This window comes from Eulemur rufifrons, chromosome 30, assembly GCF_041146395.1.
Source record: "Eulemur rufifrons isolate Redbay chromosome 30, OSU_ERuf_1, whole genome shotgun sequence".
NCBI classification, from domain to species: domain Eukaryota; kingdom Metazoa; phylum Chordata; class Mammalia; order Primates; family Lemuridae; genus Eulemur; species Eulemur rufifrons.
This window is the reverse complement of record NC_091012.1, coordinates 16,463,160-16,489,117: the sequence shown is the minus strand read 5'-3', so window position 1 is coordinate 16,489,117 and position 25,958 is coordinate 16,463,160. Positions and strand designations below refer to the sequence as shown.

The 25,958-nt window shown below is 40.3% G+C and overlaps 1 pseudogene; it reads right to left on the bottom strand.

Annotated features, from left to right (window-relative positions):
* Nucleotides 1-1,360: 1,360 nt before the first annotated feature.
* Nucleotides 1,361-25,958, bottom strand: part of LOC138378794 (ATPase WRNIP1 pseudogene) — a 36,861-nt pseudogene continuing 12,263 nt past the window's right edge.

Sequence of the window (25,958 nt, the reverse complement as noted above, 5' to 3'; positions counted from 1 at the left end):
GCAGCTGTCTCTCTCCCCTCCACACCGTGAGGCCCACTGGCGCCTTCTGTGTAAGGGAAGCCTCCCGGGGCCCCAGTGGCTTTGGAGCCAGAGTGCTGGGCTTGAGTCCTCACTCTGACATGGATTGGCTCCGTGTGTGGCCTTGGGCCAATTGCACATTCTCACAGCTTTGCCATCCACAAAGCCGGGTTCTACACGTGTGAGGGGACTCCCATGTAACAGTGCGTGGTGGGCCCTGTGCTCCTCTATGGGCAGGGGGTCTGTCCCGCCCACCTTCCTTCCCACCTCTGGCCTCTGCCCCATCACTTACTAGCCCCGGGTTTGCCAGCTGCGAATCTCAGCTAGGACACACCACGAAGAGAAAGGACCCAGAAATCATGCAGTCATGGGGCGGTCAGCTACATGCAAGGGCTGATGGAGGATGAAGACTGTTCTTCCCAACTGCCCCAGTGCTTCTCTGGCAGACTCCTTCCTGGACCACATGGGGAAGGAAATTCTAGGAAGTGTCCCCTGATCTTTCCTCAGGAGCAGAGGGGATGGTGACATCAGGAGACTGTGGTCACATTGGGTCCTCAAGTCCTTCTGTTATGAACTTGCCGGAGACCCAGCTTCCTTGCCTTGTGATCCTTCCTAGCCTTGGGGTTTTGTACGCAGAAAATAGGGCATCGTATACAAAGTCCTGGGCACAGTGTTGCAGTGCACGTGTTATTTTGTGTGTGTGCACATGTACAGACCCCCGCATATGCATAGTCCCCAAGGCCATACACAAAATGTTGGCAGTGATTACCTCTAGAGGGTGGGATGTTGACTTTTTATTATCTTTTTTTTTCTTATTTCTCATCTCTATTTTTTGAATTATGATTTTCCATCCAAGTTATCGTGTGTTACTTGTTTTTTTTTATTTAAAATAGTTTTATCGGCTTGTAAGACCTTTGCATATAAAAAAATACCCAAAACACTATGCAGTATTAAATCACAATTACATTTTTTCACCAATTAAAACTACCCAGAATATACATTTTTTAAAGAAAAAAATCCTACAGAACTGAATTCTGAAATGACATTATGACTTAAATATTATGACAAATAGATAATTCCTTATAACATTAATTCATTGCACAAAGCTGCCAGATATTTTCATAAGCATAACCATTGCACAGAGTGCAAATGAACACAATTTCAATGTCACACATTTAGTTGAAGTAACTGCACCTCCACCTACAGAACTCTTAAATTTCTGGCACAAAATGTTGGTCTGTTTTAACTTCTACCAGGCAACCAACTTCACAGTCCAGTTACTCCTTCTTTCTGGCCCTTCCTAAAAAAAGAAATATCCTTCTGCTGTCATAGCCTAAAAGAGTCAGCACCTCCTTTGCTTGAAAATATCAACTCCTCTCAACTCTTCAGGCAGGTCTTCCTGCTCCACAGGCTCGCTGTACAGGGGGTTGTACTTGTAGCCTTTGCAGTAGCCCAAATCCTTCATCAGCCCGGTTGCCATGTTCCTCAGGTGCAGAAGGCCCTGAGGCACCGGGGGCAGAGGGCCCTGGTGGTTCCTCAGGCAGGTTTTGACGTTGCTGTAGGCACTGAACACCTCAATGGACTTTGGGGCTCTGGCAAAATAGACTACACACTGGGCCAGAAGCACCTCGCATTCAGGCATGCCTATAAAATGACAGCCTTGGTAGGCAGCGACTGCTTGTGTTAACGCAGACGGGTCTGCCAGACCTATGTCCTCGCTGGCGAACCTCACGAGCCTCCTTGCCACATAGAGTGGGTCCTCTCCTCCCTTGAGCATGCGAGCCAGCCAATAGAGGGTGGTGTTCTGGTCAGAGCCCCGCATGGACTTGTGCAGGGCGGAGATGCAGTTGCAGTGCTCCTTTCCTGCACGGTCATGCATAATGTGGGATTGCTGCAGGCCTTCCTTCAGGTCATTCTCAGTGATCAGAACTCTGCTGGGAGAATAGGTTTGCCCACCCTTCTTACAGAACATCTTCCTGGAGCTTAGCCTGGCCAGCACAGCCAGCTGCAGTCCATTCAACCCAGCCCGGGCGTCCCCGTCATTGAGGTAAGCCAGAGTGTCTACTGCTTTGTCCTCTATGATCACGGAGGGCTCAGAGCTGCTGCTGCTGCTGTGGCCCAGAGGGTCAGTGGGACAGCTAGAGTCTAGGACGTGGATTCCCAGTGAGTTGATCACTCGCATTAAAATAGACATCATTGCCTCTACTAGAAGTTTCTCAAGAACAATCACCTGACAGCAGCTCAGAAGAGCAGCCTTGACCTGGAAGGAAGCGCTCTCAGTGGTTGCCATGATGACGGTGATCGTCCCACATTCCACGTGAGGAAGGAAGTGTCCTGCTGAGATTTATTGAACCGATGAATCTCATCAATAAAAAGGATGGTTTTCCTTTTGAAAAAGCTCTTTTCATTTTTAAGCTTGTTTTATGACATCTCGCACATGATTTGTCTTGGCATTTGTTGCAGACAATGTCACAAGCCTTGTGCTATGCTTCTTGCTGTTGTTGGCTATGATGTGAGCCAGAGTGGTCTTGCCGCAGCCCGGTGGCCCCCAAAGGATGAGCGAGGAGGGAATTCCGTTGGTTTCCAAGAGCGAGCAGAAGAAGGTCTCCTGCCCCACAGCCCTGCTCTGCCCCATGTAGTCCTGCAGCGAGTCAGGACGCATCTTGGCCAGTGGCTTGCCCTCCAGCATCTGCCGGATCTCCTCCACAGCCCCCGCCGCTGGCCCCATAGGTGGCGGCGGTGGCAGCGGTGTCTTTGTCCCAGTGCCCGGGGTCGTCCTCGCCATTCCCGTCCGCATCTCTGTCGCCATCGCCGTCGCCCAGCGCCTCCTCCTCCTCCTGCGCCTCAGCCTCGTCCCAGCTGTGGGGAGACGCGCTGCCCACAGTAGCAGCTGCGGCCGCCGGCCCCTTTCCGGACCCCTTCCTCCCGGGGCTGCTGGAGCAGGCCACCTGGAAGTCGCAGATGGGGCGGGCGCTGCTGAGCGTGGGCGGCGCGTCGTAGCTCTCCCTGCTCTGGGTCTCGCCGCCATCATCGCCCTCCTCGCCCTCCCCCTTGCTGCTCTCAGCCGCCTTCAGGGTGTCCGGCTACTTCAGCGTGGAGCTCTCCGACAGCCGCCGCCTCTTGGCGCTGGCGGCCAGGGTCCCTTGGCCCGCTCCCTGGCGCTGTGCAGGTCGGCTGCGGGCTCCGCGTGCCCCACAGGGTGGAGCAGCAGACAGCGGTCCAGGTGCGAGTTGATGTGCGCGGCGGGCAACATCTGCTGGCACACCGGGCACTGCACCTGGTCAACGTGTGTTACTTGTTTAACCAAAATATGAAGGGAGACATTCCTAAAAATTGGATCTATATCCTTGCTGCACAGGCAATTTAAAATAGAAAACATTCTTCAGGACATTCACAGTTCAACTATAAATATTATCATAAAAATGTAATCAGCCACTGACCACACTAAGAGAAATTAAAAGAGAAAACACTAAGATCCCTCAGAAATAGACAAAGGTGAGGCCATCTTCTGCTAATTTCTCTGCAAGCTACAGGAATAGAGATTGTAGGCATTTTGATACGTGTTTTTCTCTCTGTGGTGAGAAGAGGACAGAATTCGAGGTCTGCAGGCACCAGCGTTATGGGGACATAAAAGGAATTGAAATGATTTGGGTGAAGTTCCCTGACATCCCACTTAGAGGTGATTTGTGTTAACCTGCTAGGATTCTAATTTTTCTGGAGGGTTAAATTGAAAATTTACCATGGCTTATGACCTATCAGAAGAAAAGAGATTTTTTTTTTAATTAACAGAATCACAATCTTTCTATTCTTCCTAATGTGTCTGTATCCGCCAAATGACAGGCGCTAATGGATGGTAACAGCTACTGCGCACACGCACGTGTAAACGCACAGGCACATGCTCTTGTGCACACTTGCTTCTTGGGGGCTCTTTGAACCTTTGGCCTTCTCAGGTTCACGTGTCTGGTCCAGTGCATTGTCTCAGCATTTCATGTTCTTGTTTCCAGATGTGTAGAAAGTGCCTATCTGCTGCTTTCTTTCTGTGCGCACAACATGTAAAATTCATGTCTCACTTTTTTTAGTGCATGAGCATATTTTTAAAAAGTCAATCCTGCTCATCATTCACGTGTCCCCATCTCCTTTGCAGTCCTGCTCCCAGGGCCACTGCCTGTGGGGAGTGGGGGAAGCCTGCAACAAATGGGACGGGGGGGTGGTCTTCCTCCTCCTCCTCCTCACTGGGGAGGTGTGAAGGACCACAGAGGAGCCACCCTGGGGATGGAGTTTTATGGCCTGTCAGGGTCAGCAAGAAAGCCTGGGGCACAGGGAGGGGCCAGGGCCAGCTCTTTCCCCACTACCCACTGTCGGCTAGTCGGGCTTTTAGGGGCCCCTTGTGTGGAGACTCCTGGACCTTCCTAAACATCTGCCTTGGTTCTCTAAGGTTTACAGAAAGCCAGTCCTTTAGGACTCATTTTTTTGCCACCTTTGAAAAATAATAATAGTTCTGTTAAAACATTTAAGATTCCAAGAGCAACAAAATGAAAAATGGCTGAATGTTCCTGAACTGAATTCTTGCTGGCAGGCGGAGGTAAATCCTGCCTTACTTCACTTGAAGATTGGGGGCTTATCTTGTGGTTTTTCTTCACAGAGGGTCGAGGTGTGCCTGGGTTTGTCTGCACCATTTATTCTTTCCCACAATAATTTCCAGCTCTGACTTGGCTTTTTGGAATTGAGTTGTCGAGGCAAAGACAAAAGCAGAGGGTCACAGGAATGGGTGTTTGTGATGAGGAGCGAAATGGCAGTTTTTCAATAGTATTTTAAGAAGTCAGCAGGGCCCCAAAGGTAACGTTATTATTTTTTTTTTCTCTTAGTGGTTCTATATTCAGGAGCACAGATGAGTGTTTTCCCTGAGTGTTCCTATGTGGGCAGGATTTTTCCCATACCATGGCTGAGAGGTGAAAAAGGTGGGTTTTAGGCTGATTCAGTGGCCAAAGATAGGACCAAGGTCTGCAGGCCTGTTCACCTGAGACTCAGGTGGATATGAATCTTCCTGTGTATCTTGACAGATGGTGCTAGTGGCAAGATCAAGGTCAAATGGGCTATAGCTTAGGTTAAAGTGGGATGTGGTCGTTTTTTATTCTCTTGCCAGGACTATTATTGGCAAGTCTGCCACCTGGTCATGGTCTGGCTTTCTCAAAATGGCCCTCCTCAAACTTGGGCTCAACCAGGGTATCAAAAACTCTGACCTGGAGTGCAAAACTCCCATCAAGGCTGCTTTGTTTGAGCATGGCTATCACATTATGCTGTGGGGATATAACTGGGAGACCTCCTATTCTGTCATCTCGCTTATGTTACTCTGCTATATGCTTCACTTTCTGAAATATATGTCAAATTTGTTCATGGTTCTTAGATTCAAAAGTTCTGAAATAAAGTGCTAAATTTACCTGTTATGTACGAAGCAAATTAGATTACTAGTGGGCACCAAATATTTATTAAAATGTTTGGAGTTAAGTTCAAGTTTATTGTAGGCAAGAAGAAATCATTAAAATTAATATCCATTTTCTCAGACTATATTTAAATGATAGCATAATTTAATCCCAAAACCTTACTTTTTATTTCAGTAATTTATACCATATTTTACAACATTTATGTTGTTCATTAGGAAATGCCAAGCATTTCTTAACTTCAGAAGGCTGTATTATTGCTTCTATATTTTATGTAAAACTAGTACCAATCTTCATGGCAGCATGCAATTAAAAATTGTAGATATCGAAAGCATTACTTTTTTTGAGATAGGGTCTTAATTTATTGCTAAAGAATTATTTTTATTTGCATCCATTAAAGTACAGAGAGAAAAGACAAAAGAATTATTTTTAAATAGTATATCTATGTTATCTTCAGTATTTTATGTATCAAAATTTCTCTCATTCTTTTTTTTTTTTTTTTTTTTTTTATTTTTTGTTTGTTTTTCAGCTCGTCAAGGGGGTACAAAAGATCAGGCTATATACATTGCCCATGCCTCCCCATCCCCCCGAGTCTGAGCTTTAGTTGTGTCCATTTCCTAGACAGTGCACATCACTCTCATCATGTAGGTGTGCCCTCCTCCCCTCCCCCCACCCCATCCCCCCCAGAGAGAACTTCAAACGTGTCCATTCCCCAGGCAGTGCCCATCGCACTCATCAAGTAGGTATACACCCATCCCTTCCACCCAGCCCCGACCTCTGTCCAATACCCAATTGGTGTGAATCCCAAATGTGCTCTCAGGGAAACCAGTTTGCTGGTGAGTACATGTGGTGCTTGTTTTTCCATTCTTGGGATACTTCACTTAATAGAATGGGTTCCAGCTCACTCCAGGAGAGCCAAAGAGATGCCATATCGCCATCATTTCTAATAGCTGAGTAATATTCCATGGTATACATATACCACATTTTGCTAATCCATTCATGAATCGATGGGCATTTGGGTTGTTTCCATATCTTTGCGATTGTGAATTGTGCTGCTATAAACATTCGGGTGCAGGTGTCTTTTTTATAGAATGACTTTTGTTCTTCTGGGTAGATGCCCAGTAATGGGATTGCTGGATCGAATGGTAGGTCTACTTGAATCTGTTTAAGGTATCTCCACATTGCTTTCCACAGGGGCTGCACTAGTTTACAGTCCCACCAGCAGTGTATGAGAGTACCTGTCTCTCCACACCCACGCCAACATGTATAGTTTTGGGACTTTTTGATAAAGGCCATTCTCACTGGAGTTAAGTGATATCTCATTGTGGTTTTGATTTGCATTTCCCTGATGATTAGAGATGTTGAACACTTTTTCATATGTTTGTTAGCCATTTTTATATCTTCTTTTGAAAAATTTCTATTCATGTCCTTTGCCCACTTTTTGATAGGGTTGTTCGCTTTTTTCTTACTGATTTTCCTGAGTTCTAAATAGATTCTTGTTATCAGTCCTTTATCTGATGTGTAGTATGCGAAAATTTTTTCCCATTCTGTAGGTTGTCTATTTACTCTTGTGACTGTTTCTTTGGCTGTGCAGAAGCTTTTTAATTTGATCAGGTCCCATTTATTTATTTTTGTTGCTGCTGTGATTGCCTTAGGGGTCTTCCTCATAAATTCTTTGCCTAGGCCAATGTCTGTAAGAGTCTTACCTACGTTTTCTTCTAGAATTCTAATAGTTTCTGACCTAAGGTTTAAGTCTGTTAACCAACGTGATTTGATTTTTGTGAGGGGTGAGAGCTGTGTGTCCTGTTTTAGTCTTCTACATGTGGATATCCAGTTTTCCCAGCACCATTTATTAAATAAGGAATCTTTTCCCCAGAGTATGTTTTTTTCTGCTTTGTCAAAGATTAGATGGCTATATGAGGATGGTTTTATATTTGGATTTTCTGTTCTGTTCCACTGGTCTGTGTCTCGGCACTTGTGCCAGTACCAGGCTGTTTTTAGAACCACAGCCTTGTAGTAAAGTTTGAAGTCTGGCAAATTAATACCTCCCATTTTGTTTTTGTTGTTTAATATTGCTTTTGCTAAACGGGGTCTTCTCTGATTCCATACAAAGCGTAAAATTATTTTTTCTATGTCTGTGAAAAAAGATGTTGGTAATTTAATAGGGATTGCATTGAATCTGTAGATAACTTTGGGCAGTATAGACATTTTAACAATGTTGATTCTACCGATCCATGAGCATGGTATGGTTTTCCACCTATTTACATGTTCTGCGATTTCCTTCCTCAGAGTTTCATAGTTCTCCCTATAGAGGTCCTTTACTTCCTTAGTTAGATATATTCCTAGATATTTTATTTTCTTTGTTGCTATTTTGAAGGGTATTGAGTCCTTAATTTGGTTCTCCGTTTGACTGTTATTGGCGTATATGAATGCCTCTGATTTGTGTGTATTGATTTTGTATCCTGAGACTTTGCTGAATTCATTAATCAATTCCAGGAGTCTCTTGGTTGAAATCTTGGGGTTTTCTAGATATAACATCATATCATCAGCAAAGAGTGAGAGTTTGATCTCTTCTGTCCCTATTTGGACTCCCTTGATTCTGCTCTCTTGCCTGATAGCTCTTGCAAGGACTTCCAATACTATGTTGAAAAGTAATGGGGACAGTGGGCAGCCTTGTCTGGTTCCAGTTCGAAGTGGGAATGCTTTCAGTTTTTCCCCATTCAGTATGATGTTGGCTGTGGGTTTGTCATATATGGCTTGTATCATTTTTAGATAGGCCCCGTCTATGCCTATTTTTTTGAGTGTTCTTATCATAAAAGGGTGTTGAATTTTGTCGAATGCTTTTTCTGCATCTATTGAGAGTATCATATGATCTTTATTTTTGCTTCTATTTATGTGATGAATTACATTTATAGATTTGCGTATGTTAAACCATCCCTGCATCTCTGGGATGAAGCCCACTTGGTCGTGATGGATTATTTTTTTGATAAGCACTTGGATTCGATTTGCTAGAATTTTATTGAGGATTTTTGCATCTATATTCATAAGAGAAATTGGTCTATAGTTCTCTGTTTTAGTTGCATCCTTTCCTGGTTTTGGTATTAGGGTTATGTTGGCTTGGTAAAAAGTGTTGGGGAGAATCCCATCCTTCTCTATATTGGAGAATAGTTTATGTAGGATGGGCACCAGTTCTTCTTTGTAGGTATGGTAGAATTCAGGTGTGAACCCATCTGGTCCAGGGCTTTTCTTTTTGGGAAGGTTTTTTATTGCTGTTTCGATTTCAGATCTAGATATCGGTCTATTTAGGAATTCTACTTCTTCCTGGTTGAGCCTGGGAAGGCTGTGTGTTTCTAGAAATTTGTCCATTTCCTCCAGGTTTTCTAATTTGTGTGCATAAAGATTTTTGTAGAATTCATATATGGTATCCTGTATCTCTGTGGCATCAGTCGTGATTACTCCTTTTGTGTTCCTGATGGAGGTTATAAGAGATTTTTCTTTTCTGTTCTTGGTTAGTCTAGCCAGAGGTGTGTCAATTTTGTTTATTTTTTCAAAGAACCAACTTTTGGTTTTATTAATCTCCCTTATGGTTTGATTGTTGTCCTTTTCATTTAGTTCTGATTTAATCTTAATAATTTCTCTCCTTCTGCTGGGTTTGGGATCGGTCTGTTCTTCCTTCTCCAGCACTTTGAGTCTATTCATTAGATTGTCTAATTGTAGGTTTTCTGTCTTTTTGGTATAAGCATTTATGGAAATAAATTTTCCTCTCAGGACTGCTTTAGCTGTGTCCCACAGATTTTGATAGGTTGTATCTCCTTTGTCGTTTAATTCAAAAAATCTTTTGATTTCCGACTTGATTTCTTCATTTATAAAATGATTGTTCAGGAGAAGGTTATTTAGCTTCCATGACTTTGAGTAGAAGTGAGGATTTCTGTTAGGGTTCATTGTTACTTTTATTCCACTGTGATCTGAGAAGATGCATGGTATAATTTCTATATTTTTAAATTTTTTAAGGCATGCTTTATGACCTAAGATATGGTCAATCTTGGAGAATGTCCCATGAGCTGATGAGAAGAAAGTATATTCAGTGGTTTTTGGGTAGAATGTCCTGTAGATATCAGTCAGGCCCATTTGATCGAGCGTTGTATTTAAGTCCACTATTTCTTTGTTCATTTTTTGTTTGGAAGATCTGTCCTGAACTGTCAGTGGCGTGTTAAAATCTCCGGCTACTAACGTGTTGTTATCTATCATTTGGTTGAGATCAAGTAGGGTTTGCTTTATGAATCTGGGTGCACCTAGATTGGGTGCATATATATTAAGTATAGTTATGTCTTCTTGTTGAATTGTACCCTTCACCAGTATATAGTAACCATCTTTGTCTTTCTTTACTTTTGTTGATTTGAAAACTACGTTATCGGAGATTAGAACCGCCACGCCAGCTTTCTTTTGGGTTCCATTTGCTTGGAATATTGATTTCCATCCTTTTATCTTCAGCCTAAATGCATCCTTGCAGGTTAGATGAGTTTCCTGAAGACAGCAGATACTTGGCTTATATTTTTTTATCCATTGGGCCAGTCTATGTCTCTTGAGTGGGGAATTCAATCCATTCACATTTAATGAGAGAACTGATAGGTGAGACAGATTGCTTTTCCTCAATTTGGGTTGAATTTCATTGATCTGTTTTCTCTCTTGAGCCATTATGATAACTGGGTTTTTATATTTATCTCTTGATTAGTGTTACATTCGAGGGTCCTTCTTGTGCTGGACCATGTGTAACTCTGTTTTGAGTACTTCTTGGAGAGCTGGTCTTGTCTTGGTGAATTCCCTAAGTTTTTGTTTATCTGAGAATGTCTTAATTTCACCTTCATATATAAAACTGAGCTTAGCTGGATACAGGATTCTAGGCTGGGCATTATTCTGTTTCAGAAGAGTGAGAATGGGGCCCCAATCTCTTCTTGCTTGTAAGGTTTCAGTTGAGAAATCTGGCGTGATTCGGATGGACTTTCCTTTTTATGTTAATTGATTCTTTCTCCTTACAGCTCGAAGAAGGGCCTCTTTAGTGGATATTTTGGTCAGTCTAATGACTACATGACGTGGTGTCTTCCTATTTGGTATGAATCTCCCAGGGGTTCTTTGAGCTTCTTGAACCTGTATATCTAGAGATTTGGCTAGGCCTGGGAAATTTTCCTCAATTATATCTTCAAATAGTTTATTCAACCCTTGCTTATTGTCTTCTTCACCCTCAGGAATGCCGATAACTCTGACGTTAGGCTTCTTCACATAATCCCACATTTCTTGTAGACTGTGGTTAATTCTCATGTTTGTTTGTTTCAGCTCTGTAACTGACTTATTTAATTGGAGAGTGTTGTCTTCGATCTCTGAGATTCTTTCTTCTGTTTGATCTACCCTGCTCTTGAGACTTTCCACTGTGTTTTGTAGCTCCTTGAATAAATTCTTCACTTCCAGGAGTTCAGTTTGATTTTTCTTCAGTATTTCAATTTCTTTGGTGAATTTTTCTTCCAAGTCCTGGATCTTTTTTGTGGTTTCTTTATGTTGATTATCCATTTTTACTTGCATGCTGTTCAGCGTGTTTATGATCCATGTTTGAAATTCTTCCTGTGACATGTTGCTATTTGGAATCTGGTTTGTGTTAATTGGTGGTGAACTAGTAATCCTCTTTGAGGGTGAAGTTTCAGTTTGATTCTTTATACTTCCAGAGTTCTTTCGCTGAGCCCTTCCCATCTGGATGAATCCTTAAGATTCCTTCTTTCAGCTTTAGTCTGGAAAGGGGCAGGCCGTGAGCGCCAGGTAAGCTGCCTCCTCTGTCGCTAGGGGGAGCCCTTCGCGTGTTGTTCAGGGTTTTGCTACCTCCGCTGGGGGGGCTGCTCCTCTTCCTCTCCCGAGGTGGTTTCCGTCTCTCTCTGCGAGAAAGACAGTGGATAGGGGGAGGGGAGCGGCGCCCTCGTTCGCCCAGCGCCCCAGCCGCTGCAGTTCCCGTGGGCGATGGTCCTCCCCGCCCCAATGTCCGCAAGGTCCACGCTCGACTCTCTCGTGACTGGGGAACCACTCAGTGTTCACACAAAGGCTTAGCTCCTAGTCGGTCCGTGGACTAGGGAAGGGAGCCGCCCGGTACCCAATCACTTCACCGGGTTTAGGGTGCAAAACCCAACAATGGCGACCGCCCGTCTGCAGCACTGTCACTGGGGTTGAACGCTCAGCGACCGGCAGAGGCCAGAGGAGCCGAGACCGGGAGAACCCAGCCCCGCCTAAACGAGACAGATCGGCGTCTGCTCGAGCCGGGAGGGAGGCAGCCCCGCAGCCCGCGTATAGGAGACAGTTGCTAGGCGCCTCAGCCGCGCACAGCGCACAGCGTTCTAGGGTCCAAAAAGCCTCCCGCCAATGTCTCCTCTGCAGAGCTCACGTCTCCCGCGGCAATTCTGCGCCGACTTTGGGCAAATCCCCAATTGAGTGGGTGTGGAGGTCAGAGGGGGAACAAGATGCTTTCCTGTGGGGCTGAACCCACCCCACTCTCTGGTGGGGTGCGTACAACCGTCCCGCGCTCCCTTCTCTGATGACCCTCCGCACTCTCTAGTTTTTCGCGCTGTATTTCCCGATCACCTCAGTCCTTTCTCGTTCTCTCTCTGTCCCACGCTGATTCTCCGTGGGTTCACGCCGCCGTTCTTGTGGGGGAGTGAACCTCTAGCGTTGTGGCAGTCCGAGACCCATGCCTTCCACTCCGGGAGCACGAATCCAGGAGGTCACCACCATTCCGCCATCTTCCAGAATTCAATTTCTCTCATTCTTGTTTTCAAGTCCATATTACTGTGTTTCTTTTGAGTGTATGATTTCTCAGATGAGTGCATTGTATTTTTTATTTTGAGCCTGAATATTATGAAATGGATGATAATGTTTAGCTCTGTACACTTAAAATAATGTGGTACATGATTTCTATATACTTTGGGCATATGTCTGTTGCCTATAAAATATCTGTGTGTGTTTTGACTTTATAAAAATTGCTCATACATGGTTCAGGACTTATATGGTCCATGCTTGTTCAGGACTTATCGTGCGTGTGTGTGTGTGTGTGTGTGTGTGTACGTGCATGTGCTGGTTTGTTATCAGTGATTGCTTTATCCTATCTATGTGAGTGGTGAAGGAAATAGTCTTAAATTCACAATGTATTTATTGTTTGAATTTATGTTATTTTATGAGAGAAACAATTTTGTTATTTGAAGGTGATTTTTGAAAAGTTTTCTAATTATCTCTTTAGGTAGCCAAATTTTTAATTGTGGTAAAATACATAAAATTGTTATATAAAACATTTTTAAGTATACAGTTCAGTAGTGTTAAGTATATTCACATAGTTTTTCAACATATTTCTAGATCATTTTTATCTTATTAAACAAAAAGTGAATAGACATTAAACAAGAAATGATTCTTTCTACCTCTCTCTAGCTCCTGAAAAACATCACTCTACTGTCTCTTTCTGTGAGTTTGACTACTTCACATACTTTATGAGTATAATAATACAGTGACTGTTTCTTTATGACTGCTTTGTTTTACTTAACATATTATCCTCAACATTTTGTCCTTGCTGTAATATGTGTCAAGATGAACATTTTTAAGGCTAAATAATATTCCATTATATGTATATGCCAATTTCTTTATTTACTCATCGATAAAGGGACATTTTGTTTGTTTCCAGGTATTGTCTTTAGTAAATAATGCTGCAATGTTTGCAAATGTGCAAATATCTATTCCATGTTTTGCTTTGAATAAGTTTGAGATATTTTGGATACACTGATGTAGTACCATGTGCATATTCTTGCTTTTGTTGTGTGATAACTTTGATATTATATCCAAGAAATCATTACAAAGGGTAATTGTAATGAAGCTTTCCTTTTATATATGCTTCTAGGAGTTTAGGTCTTACATTTAAGTCTTTGTCTATGTTTTTAATTGACACTTATAATTGTGCATATTTACAGGATACAATTTGATGTTTCACATATATATGTTGTATAATAATGAAATCATGATATTTAGTGTATTCATTACCTCATGCATTTATTATTTCTTCGTGGTGAAAATATCCACAAGCTGGTCTTCTAACTATTTTGTAATATACAATACCTTACTCTTAACCATATTCATCTTACTATGCAATAGAAAACCAAAACTTGTTTCTTCTTTCTAATTGTAATTTTGTACCTGTTAACCAACCTCACCTCATCGTCCCCTTCCCTTAGTCTCTGGTAACCATTGTTCTACTTTCTGCTTCTATGATCTCAACTTTTTTTTAAACATACCACACATGAGTACAATCATACAGTATTTGTCTTTTTGTGTCTGGCTTATTCCACTTAACATTATGTCCTTTAGATCCATCCATGTTTGTATGCCAGTACCATGCTGTTTGGTTACTATAGCTTTTTAGTAAATTTTGAAGTCATATACTGTGACTTCAGGTTTGTTCTTTTTGCTCAGGATTGCTTTCACTATTTAGGACATTTTCTAGTTTCATATACATTTTTAGGAATTTTTTTAAATTTCTGTGATGAATGTCATTGGTATTTTGATAGAAATTACATTGAAGTTGTACATCACTTTGGGTAGTATGGCCATTTAAAAATTATTTTTCAAATCCATTAACAAAAGGTAACTTTCCATTTATTCATGTGTATTTCAATTTCTTCATCCCTATTTTATAGTTTTTAGTATCTATATCTTTCAGCTTTTTAAGTTTATTGCTAGATATCTTAATTTTTTACAGCTATTGTAGATGCAGAAAAAGCATTTGACAACATTCCTTTATAATAAAAACACTCAACAAATTAGGTATACAAGATATGTATATCAACACAATAAAGGCCATATATAAAAAAAATGATAACATAATGAACAGGGAAATGCTGCAAACTTTTTCTCTGAGATTTCCAACAAGACAAGAATACCTGTTTTCCCCAGTCCTATTCAATATAGTATTGGAAGCCATTGTGAGAAAAAGAGGAGAAAGAACTAAAATCATTTAAACTGGAAAGTGAGAAGACAAATTGTCCCTGTTTGCAGACAAAGTGATCTTATATTTAAAAAAAAAACCCAAGAAACTACACACACACCCCAAATTGTTAGAACTCTTAAAAAATCAGTAAAGTTACAGAATACAAAATCAACATAAAAACTAATACTATTTCTCTACACTAACAGTAAACTAAAATAGAAATGTAAAAATTCAATTTAGAAAGGCTACAAAAAATAAGTCAGTCTATTTTGAGTTCTTGTTTGTGTGTAGTACAAGGTAAGGTCCAACTTTAATTTGTCCAGTTTGGATTTCCAGTATTCCTAACCTTATTTATTGAAGAGACTGTCCTTTCCTCACTGTGATGTTCTGGTGAGAATTGCTGAGAATAAGTTGTCAATATATTTATTATACATGAGTGTTTATTTCTGGGTTTTTAAATGTATTTAATCATCTATTTGTCTGTCTTTATGCCGGCACCACACTGTTTTGAATAACATAGCTTTGTAATATGTTTTGAAATTGGAAAATCTGTTGCCTCTGTGTTTTTCTATTACAATATTGTTTCTTCTGGTTTTTTTTTTTTAATCTTTGAGATTCCATAGAAATTTTAGAATATTTTAACACTTCTGTAAAAATTTGCATTGGTATTTTGACAGAGATTTCATCAAATCTGTAGATCACTTTGGGTAGCATTGACATATTAATAATATTAAATCTTTTAGCTTTTGAAAAAATAAGTGTTTCAAGTAGTTTTTTGTTTAATTTCCACATAGTTGTGGACATATCACTTTCCTTTTGATTTTTACTTCTAGTTTTATTCTATTGTAGTCAGAAATAATACTTTGTGTGATTTTTATGTGCTTAAATTTGTTGAGACTTGTTTTGTGGCTTAGCAGGTTGTCTATCTGCTATAATGTGCTATGTTTGCTTAAAAATAGTGTGTAGAGTGGAGAGTTCAGTATAAGACTTTTAGATGTAATCTATAGTGTTCACATCTTCTGTTTCATTTTGTTTTGTTGTCTCTTGACTTCTTTTCATTATGGAAAGGATGTTATCAAATTATACTACTGTTCTTGTGATATTGTGTGATTCTTGCTTCAATTCTGTAAAAAGTTGCTTCATATATTTGGGAGCTGTAGTGGTAGATGCATAAGGATTAATACTTGTGATAGCTTCCTGATCAATAGACTCTTTGATCATTATATAATTCCCTTTGCTGTCCCCTATGACAATTTTTGACGTAACATATATTTTGTCAATGTGGGAGTATTTGACATTGCATTCAATAACTTTTTTCAATTCTTTTACTTACAATCCTCTGTGCCCTTACATCTAAAGTAAGTTTTTTGCCGGGTGTGGTGGCTCACTCCTGTAATCCTAGCACTCTCATTGTTTGAGCTCAGGAGTTTGAGACCAGCCTGAGCAATAGCGAGATCCTGTCTCTACTAAAAATAGAAAGAAATTAGCTGAATAACTAGAAATATATAGAAAAAATCAGCTGGGTATGATGGCACATGCCTGTAGTCCCAGCTACTCGAGAGGCTGAGGCAGGAGGGTTACTTGAGCCCAGGAGTTTGAGGTTGCTGTGAGCTAGGCTGATGCCACGGCACTTTAACCCAGGCAACAGAGTGAGACTCTGTCCCCCACCCCCAAAAAGTAGGTCTTTTGTAGAAAGCATAGAGTTGGATCTTATTTCTCCAATTTATTCAGACAAAATATGTCTTTTGATTGATTTAATTTATTTTCGAGAAAGTAAATACTGAAAGGGTGCTGGGAGTTAGCTACACTCCCTGCAAAGAGGTTTTTTTCTCTTTTTTCTGATCAGATCTCTAAGTTGACTACACCAGTTTGCAGGGAGTTAGCTACACTCCCTGTAAAGAGGTTTTTTCTTCTGATCAGGTCTCTCAGGCAGGGGTCATCGCAAAGGATGAAAAAAATAGTAGGAAACAGAAATAAAAAATAAAGTAATGGCAATAATAATACACAGAGCCAAAGATATAGTTTATAAAGTAAAGGCTTATGAAAATAGATACAGGAGGGTATCCGGATGGATATATTTTTACCCGCATAAAATATATTCTCAACTAAAACTCCACACAGGTATTATATAGGGTAGATACAGGCTCCGGTTGCCAACGGCAACAGAATTTTCATACTAACAGGCAATTTGCTGTAGGGTCAAAGTCTCCTAAAAGGCTACTACAGATCCTTTAACTAACTCTAACTAGGGGAACAATGAGTTATAAATTCTTCTTGGGGCAAACTTCTAAGTTTTATGATAAGGCTATTACTTTAGCAAAATACAGAGACATCTTGGCTCCGGTGATTGTGTTCCTGGAGACAGAGATGATCTCAGAAGTCAACATGAGCTGTGCTTTGTGATAATTACTTTAACCGCATGGTTCCTTCTGGGCCCGGCTTGGGCATTAGCATATCTATCTCATCAGATCTCATCTCTGGGGGTCTACGCCTGTCAGCTCAGGCAACCTTTTGGTTCTAAGGGAAAGGCCTGCCTTGTCTTTCAAAACAGATTAGAACCAAAGGCCCAGTTTACAACTGTCTCTTTGAAGTGCAGCTTCTACTGACCAGCGATACGCCCTCCTGAGACGAGGCAGCTTTTCAACTAACACATTTATTTTTTCTTTAAGGCAAAGCCTTATTTGACTTCTGAAATCAAATTTTGTCTCCAGAAATACAAGGGGCATTTCTATAACTCAGTATTCTTAGGCTCAACAAAAGGGAATAACTTGCATTTTATTTATTTCTGTAAGTCTTATAGCTATCTTGTTCTTGTTTCCTTTTACTGTCTTCCTTTGTGTTTTGCTGATTTTTGTAGTGACATGGTTTTGTTCCTTTTTCATTTCCTTTTGTGTATCTACTATATTTTATTATGTTTTTCTTTTTTCTTTAAAACCCCAAGAGCACTGAGATGTGTATATACCATAGATATTTTGTTTGTGTTTACTATAATTATTTTTAAACATCTGCCTATTATAACAAACTATTTTAAGCTGAAAACTTTAACTGAATACAAAGTCCCTGCCTTTTTACATTGCATTCTATTGATATCACAGATTATATGCTTTTGTATTGTGTATCCATTAACTCAAATTTGTAGTTATTTTAAGGGTTTGCCTACTCAAATCTATAGCAGAATTAAAAGTATTTTATTCACCATCATTATGATAACACAGAATACTATATGTATGCACACAATTACATTTACCATGGAACTTGATATATTCACATAACTATGTGGCTAATATTTTACTTTTCATTATGAAGAACTCACTGTTTTTAGCAATTTGTGTAGGGTATGTCCCTTGAGTATAAATTGTTTAAGCTTTTTTGATCTTTGAAATTTTTTGTTTTCAACTAATTTTTAATTTTTAACTAATATTAATTTTAATTTTTGCTAGCAATAGTGTTCTGGTTGTTAGTTGTCATTTTTTCAACACTTTGACTGTATCATCCTATACCTTTCTGGCCCGCAAGGTTTTTTTTGCTAAAAAATCTGTTGATCATCCTATAGGAGTGCCCTTGTACATGCCAAGTCACATTTTTTCTTGCTGATTTTAAAGATTCTCTTAGTATCTTTTAAATTTTTGATTATGATGTGTCTTGTTTTGGGTCTTTTTCTGTTGTTTCTAGTTAGAGTAGTTTTAGCTTCTTTAAATTTTCTGCTATCTTCTTCAACTTTAGGAAGTTCTCAGACATTATTTCTTCAGGTATGCTCCCTGCTCATTTCTCTCTCTCTCTCTCTTGTCTATAATTTCAAATGGCCTATTACTAAGCAGCTGGGGTGTTTTTTTCTTCTGCATCAGGTCTGCTCTTGCATTAGTGAATCTTTAAATTCAGTTTTTATATTTATCAGCTCCATACTTTATGTTTGTGGGTTTTATTCAAGTTTAAATCTCTTTGTTAATAATCTCAATTTCTTTATGCATTTTTTTTCTTTTTATTTAGTTGTCTGTGTTCTCATTAAGCCAGCAGGGCATCTTTAAAAAAGTTATTTTAAATACTTTTAAAATTACCTTATGTGGGACCGCAAACTAGTACAATTTCTGTCAAAAGTAATATGGAGATACCTCAAAGAGATACAAGTAGAACTACCATTTGATCCAGCAATCCCATTACTGGGCATCTACCCAAAATAACAAAAGGCATTCTATAAAGCAGACATTAGCACCAGAATGGTTATAGCAGCACAATTCACAACTGCAAAAATGTGGAAACAACCCAAGTGCCCATCAATACATGAGTGCATTAATACAATGTGGTATACATATACCATGGAGTTCTACTCAGCCACAAAAAACAATGGTGATATAGCACCTCTTGTATTATCCTGGATAGAGCTGGAACCATTTTACTAAGTGAAGTATCACAAGAATGGAAAAACAAGCACTAAATGGACTCACCATCAGCTTGGTATTAACTGATCAACACTTAAGTACACATATAGTAATAATATTCATTGGGTGTCAGGTAGATGGGAAGGGGGAGGAGGGGATGGGTATATACACACCTAATGGGTGCGGTGCGTACCGTCTGGGGGATGGACATGCTTGAAGCTCTAATTCAGCTGGGGCAAAGTCAGTATACATAATCTAAACATTTATACCCCCATAATATGCTGAAATAAAATAATATTAAAAAAATAAAATTACTTCATAGATCTTCACTTCTTTATGGTCACTTGAATATTATTGTTGTCCTTTTATTGGACTATATTTCTTAGTTATTTTGACGTCTTGGTTCATTTTTGATGAGATTTTGGTCATTAAAAAAAAGCTGCCTATTCCATCTTTTATTGAATGGCTTTGTTCAGGGGAAATTTAGCACCATACAGCCACACTGGACATTCTGGGCACTTCTCCAAATTGTTGGCAGGATGTATCTTCTCTGGAGTACTCTGTATATTTTCCCACTAAAAAGCTTTGCCTATTTCTTGTTAAAAGCGCTCAATCTTTACCTTCCATGATGAATTCCATATGTTGTGCACTCTCTCTGTTGCTGTAATTGTTGTTAACCTTTGTTCTCACTAGAGTCAGCCTGCCATTTAAACTATATCTGAATTATTTTCAGCACTACATATTAAAGGAAGCAATAAGCAGTCTTTTGAAATAACCAGAGAAACCCAGGACTTTGGATATAAGATTGGATTAAGTGTTCACTCAAATATTTCTGAAGACCAGAGATTTAAAATTGAAGAGAATATTTCTAAATATGATCAATTTGATGAGTCCTTCATTGAAACTTTATTATTCTTCCACCAACAAATACTACCACCAGATGCCAAAATCTACAGCTGTGATCAGTATAGTGAGGAGTATATCCAATCATCATTGCTTAATCAATATCAGGGAATAAAAAATTGGGAAAAACTTACATGTCCAATAAAACCCTAAAGAATTACCAGGATATTTATATTGATGAGAGAAATTATCAATGCAACAAACCTGAAAAAAACTTGAACCCAGTCTCATGCTCTAGAAAATATCAGAAAGGTCAATATCCAGAGAACCAGTACAAATGTAAAACATGTGAGAATGTCTTTCATCAATGTTTAAAGCTTGTTAGCCATGAGGATATCCATATTCAAGATTATTCCTACAAATATAATGAATGTGTAGAAGCTTTTTCCCAGTCAGGGAAATATTCTCAAAATCAGGGAATTCATATTGGAGAATATTCATACAGACATAATAAATGTTAGAAACTCTTTAGTCAGTCCTTCAATCTAAGAAAACATAACACAGTCCATACTGAAGAAAACCTCCACAAATGTAAAGAATGTGGCAAAACTTTTACTCTGTTTTCAAACCTTAGACAACATCAGAGAATTCATTCATACTGGGGAAAAACCCTACAAATGTGAAGAATGTGCCAAAGCCTTTCCACTCTAGTTCAAACCTTAGTCAACATCAAAACATTCATACTGGAGAAAAACCCTACAAATATGACAAATGTGATAAAGCCTTTAACCGTCGTTCAGACCTAACTCAACATCAGAGAATTCACACTGGAGAGAAGCCCTATAAATGGAAGAATGTGGTGAAACTTTTACTCAGTTCTCAAGCCTCAGAAAACATCAGAGAATTCATACTGGACAGAAACCTTACAAGTGTAAAAAATGTGACAATATCTTTTACTGTAGTTCACACCTTACTCAACATCAACAACTTCATACTACAGAAACCCAATATGTGTAATACTTGTGAAAAATCTTTTATTCCAAATATATCTACAACTTAGACATCTCCAGAGAGTTCATAGGGAAAGAAACTTTACAGGTGCAATGTATGGAAGTATTTAATCCAAACCTAAGTCTAAGTTCATCAGGGGATTCACACAAGTAAAAGCTGAAGCACATTTTCAGATTTTACACTAACCCAGAGTATTTATTGTACAGAATAATGTGAAGTCAAAGCAATTAGATAATTTATCTGATCATATTTTTCAAAAGAACAAGAACATTGATATTTAGACAGGCATAATTATATTCAGTGGGTAGTTCGCATAGACAGCATTTGACATTTTTGCAAAGCAAATATTAATGTAATTCAATTCTTTTTTTTTTTTTTTTTTTTTTTTTGAGACAGAGTCTCACTCTGTTGCCCAGGCTAGAGTGAGTGCCGTGGCGTCAGCCTAGCTCACAGCAACCTCAAACTCCTGAGCTCAAGCGGTCCTCCTGTCTCAGCCTCCCAAGTAGCTGGGACTACAGGCATGCGCCACCATGCCCGGCTAATTTTTTCTATATATATTTTTAGCTGTCCATATAATTTCTTTCTATTTTTAGTAGAGGTGGGGTCTCGCTCTTGCTCAGGCTGGTCTCGAACTCCTGAGCTCAAACGATCCGCCCACCTCGGCCTCCCAGAGTGCTAGGATTACAGGCGTGAGCCACCACGCCCGGCCTAATGTAATTCAATTCTTAAATTAGTTTATATGATACCTTCATTCCTAATGTTTATATGAAAATATGTGTTCTGATGTTTCTTCATCAGAGCTATGAGAGGCCATTCAATATTAGGTGTATATGATGAATATCAATTTTTAATGAAAGTTTAATGGCAAATGTAAAATAAATTAATAAAATATAATGAAAGATGATGTTGGTGTTGGAAGCATAAAATAATGATATGTGCAAGTGTACAGTAGGTAATCAGTTTTTGTCTTCTGTATTAAAGTAAGAGAAAAACATCCTAAATTTTCAAAATAAATCATTTTACCAATTGCTCCTTACATAAGAAAAAACTGGCCAATTATTTAAAATACTGACATATCTGAACAATAGAATGAAATAGAAGTCTTAAATACTATTTGATGTGCTAGAGGACATAGAAATATTGAATGTTATTTGATGTGATAGCAATAAGAACATCTTCACATATATCAGAGGAAAGTGAAGATAACTCCTATCTGAAAGGTTGCATTATGTATTAAAATCAATGTGCACTAAATAGTTAGTCTCAATCTTTAAATTTAAAGAAAACATAACTCTAAGATCACTATAGTAGACAGAAAATAATCTTTCTTGAGTGCTTGTGACCTAGGAGCATATAGTGGATTTTAAAATTCTTTATTTAGTCTCTGGGTTAATTAATTTGTTTTGATTAGTAAAACTAAATGGTTTCTAATGTTTTAACAGTGATGTGCAATGAGTCAAATGTTACCTTGCCACCAATGTTAAACTATCTTATGTTGTCCAAGATTGTAGTTAACAGACAAAAATAATGTAGTATTTGGGTAACACAATGGAATAACTTCTTTAGTAATCTATTTTTTTTTTTGAGGACCTAAACTTTCAATACTATTGTAATATTGCTCTCATAGTTACTATTTTGTGTCCTTTTTCTCTTTTTTATAACTATGGGTATGTTGATATAGTTACAATAAAGAGTATATGGGAGCATAATTCAAAGCCATACCTTTAAATTTTAAATCACTATGCATAAAATTTTATGCAATATTTTTCTTTGCACATGGTCCTTTTCTGGGATAGTTGAACACCTAGAGATGTTTTGTTTAGATTTACATTGAATGCAGTATACAATATTTCAAGCTAAAAATAAACTGTATAAGAGAACTATAGAGGAAGAAATGCGTGTGTGTGTGTGTGTGTGTGTGTGTACCTATCTTCAGAAGAAAATGGAAACAATGATCAAAACAAATTTCAGAAGAGTTGATGATGTACTAGCAAACTGGACCTTACAAATTCTCAAAGCAAACTTAGTTTCTCTGCTGTACATTAAATTTATTTCTTGCAAATCTCATGTCTCCAGGGTGCAGAATCCCTTCATACAAATCCTGTCTTTTTAACTTTCTGCTTATTCAGTTAGAGTAATTATATGATTTTATTGTCCCTGAAATTGTTGAGCATAGATGGACTGTCATATGCTCACACCTCCATCCTTCAAGCTGCACAAAACAGGAAGATAGAGTTTCTAGCTGTAGCTTCTCGGTTTCAAACTTATCCACAAAGCTGATTGATAACATGAATGTGGAGGTTTTCATATGCTTTTCTAACAGTAATTCTTCACCTAGCTTTTGTACCTTCATCTCAGCTGATAACTGGCTTCTGTGATCACTTGCAAAGTTCCCAGTAATGGCCAATCCATGGTTAATGCCACGTGGTTATCTTCCTTACTCTAGGGTGTAATGCATTTTTCTACTAAAAACTTGTTTAGTCCCTCTGGCATTTTAGGAGCATCCCTGTACTCAGTAGTCCACATGCATCTCACAAATTGGCAACACCACCTGAAATAGATGAAGAGTAACAACCCAGTTTTTCCACTCCAAAACTTCCTTCCTCATATTTATACTTTGGTTATTGGACTAGTGGTGGCTAGCTCATCAATTGTTTTGTGAAATTCCCACACATGCAAAGTGATGTCCAAATGCAGAAGAAGTCAAGAAACCAAATAAAGAGGCAGACAAATCAGTTTGACAGTAGAGGGTCTTACTGGGGGGTTTATGGACAGGTGCATGGTCATAGGTAGGAAAAAGACAGGTGGATCCCCATGCTGTTACACCCTAGATACAGTGTTTATATACTATAGGGAAAGGGTATACATGTTAAGGTGCAGGACAATTAAATTTGACCTTTCAGGAAAAGACAAAAATACCAATGCTGTGTACTTCATGGCCTGTAATTTGTGTGATAACTTCAAGTTTGTTTTGATGTAAGGGCTGGATTTATGGTAATATGTGCTCTTACACATGGAGCAGTTGATAAAGTAAAAACCTCCGAGGCATTCCCAGAACAGGCATTAATCAGAAGTAAATATGCCATTTTAGCATCCAAGAGGAGTTACTTTAGCCTCCACAAAGCTCCCTTTCCTGTGCCATGGAGCCCTTAGGGTTCAGAGGAGCCCAGTGGAAACTCCACCAGGCAGTGTGGATACATTTGTTCCTCAAATAAAAGGAAATCGAACTTGCACTAGTCCCCATTATATTTGAATTTATTCTTCTTGTCTGTCTCCACAGAAAATTTAAAAATCTTCACAAAAGGAAACACACTAAGCAGGGTCTGCTCATCAAGAAAGTGTGAAGGCCAGGAGATGGGGACCAAGTATTTGGAGGGGCAGAGAAAATGGCAAGGACTTTGGAACCAGCCTGGGTGGGAGTCAGAGAAGTGGCAGATGTGGCCTCCAAACAGCTTTGGGTGTCTCTTCCATGTGACTGAGTTTCCTAACTGTATCAATCAAGGGTCAGACCTTTCTCCCCTGTTATGTTTTTTCCTCCTGGTAGTGGCAGGAGCATCCCCCTAAGGGACCTAAGCCAGATGTGAGTTATGCTGCCAATCTGGTCATCCAAGGGGTGCTCCCAGGGTGCAGAGCGGGATTTGTGGCAGCCTGGAGAAATACAGAGAATGGGAGCATTGAAAAGGCAAGTGCCAGGTTACCAGGGACCAGGTATTTTCATTTTAGGCAATGAACTGACAGTATTAGGCACTCACCAGGGAACTTTCTGCCTGGTTCCCAAGAAACCTGAGAACTTCCAGGCCCATAGGCCTTCAGTGCCATTCTTATGGAGGAACAGTATTGTGCACGTCCAAAAGAGCAAGGCAGAGGAGAGGGGGTGGGGCAGGAAAGGCCATGGTTGACAAAAGGGAATGTGAGGAAGGGTGGAGGGAAATACCAAGTGGACGGTGAATGGAAGGGGCGGGGAAGACAACTGTAACCATGGCAATGCTGAGTAAACTGAGAGAGCCCCTGGGTCCCTAGCTGGTCCGTACAGAATCAAACTTCAGGCAAGACAGGTCAGAAAATGGCATCTCCTGAAGATGTGGTTTCACACTTATAGGGGGAGACAGGTCGCCCTGACTATGCTCACTCACCACAGACAGGAGAGGTTTCAGAACAGCCAGGTTCCTGTCCACCAGGTGAAAATGCTCTGTCCATGCATGTTGGGGTGGGCCAAAGGCTGGGACTTCGCAGGGCTTGCAGGGTATCTTAATCCTTTACCAGCTCAGCCTTTTGGGTGCAGGGAGGCCGGACTACAATCCCAGCATGCAAGGGCTCAGGGGTGACGCGCACCCCTGGAAGGAGGGGTAGGGAGCCGCACACCTCGCCCTGCATTCTGGGAGCTGTAGTCTCATCACTGCTGCCAGGCCTTTGGTTGTAGAGCTGTGGGACTACAATCCCAGCATGCGCCAGGCTCGGGGGCAGTGCGCAGGTATAGAAGGAGGGACAGGGAAGTCTGTGCCTCGCCTTTTCCAAAGGAAGCTAGCTGTTGCCTCTTTGTCGCCCTCCTTATGACCTACTCTGGGCAGAGATAAAGGGCCAGTCCAGGCAGGGCAGTGAGGAGGGTGTGCGGCTGAGAAGTACACCTTGCATTTACCTTAATCTGGTGGGTCTGCTCGCTCCACCTTCAGCTGTACAGCTCCTTTTACTCTCCCACCAGCACCAGGGGATCTTTCCAGATTATTTGCCTCCTCCAGGTCACAGAGCCGCCTGCTTTCCTAAATTGCTATGGAAACAGAGTGACGCCCACTACACTGTCCATTGTGCTGCTGACCGCCCCCCGCCCCACGCCCCACCAGCTTTCTCCAGCCAGAGCAACAGTTCCACTGCTTTTAGGAGAAATCAATCACCTGGCCCACCTATGAACAACTTGAGAGTTTTGCAGGGGATGACATGGACTGTGCCTTTGTGGAATTGTCACCCTCACTGATAACCAGATGTGGAAGGTGAGACATGCTAATTATTGCATTACCCAGGATCTGCTCAGAGCAGAAGGGAAAACCCCAATTCCCAGGCATGTGTGGTTGGCTACCTTCACCAACCCATTTACGTGGACAGGCCCTCCCCTGCCTCAAATCAACCTGGAAGTGATTATGGTTCAAGTTCTTTACACTTGAAACTGATCCCCCTCATCTCAACTCAGGCCTGACTGGCCAGTGTCTCAGAGACACGGATAGTGACCTGATCCCTCAGAACAGAAAAAGTGTTTCAGCTTTGTGGAAGTGACTTTCAAGG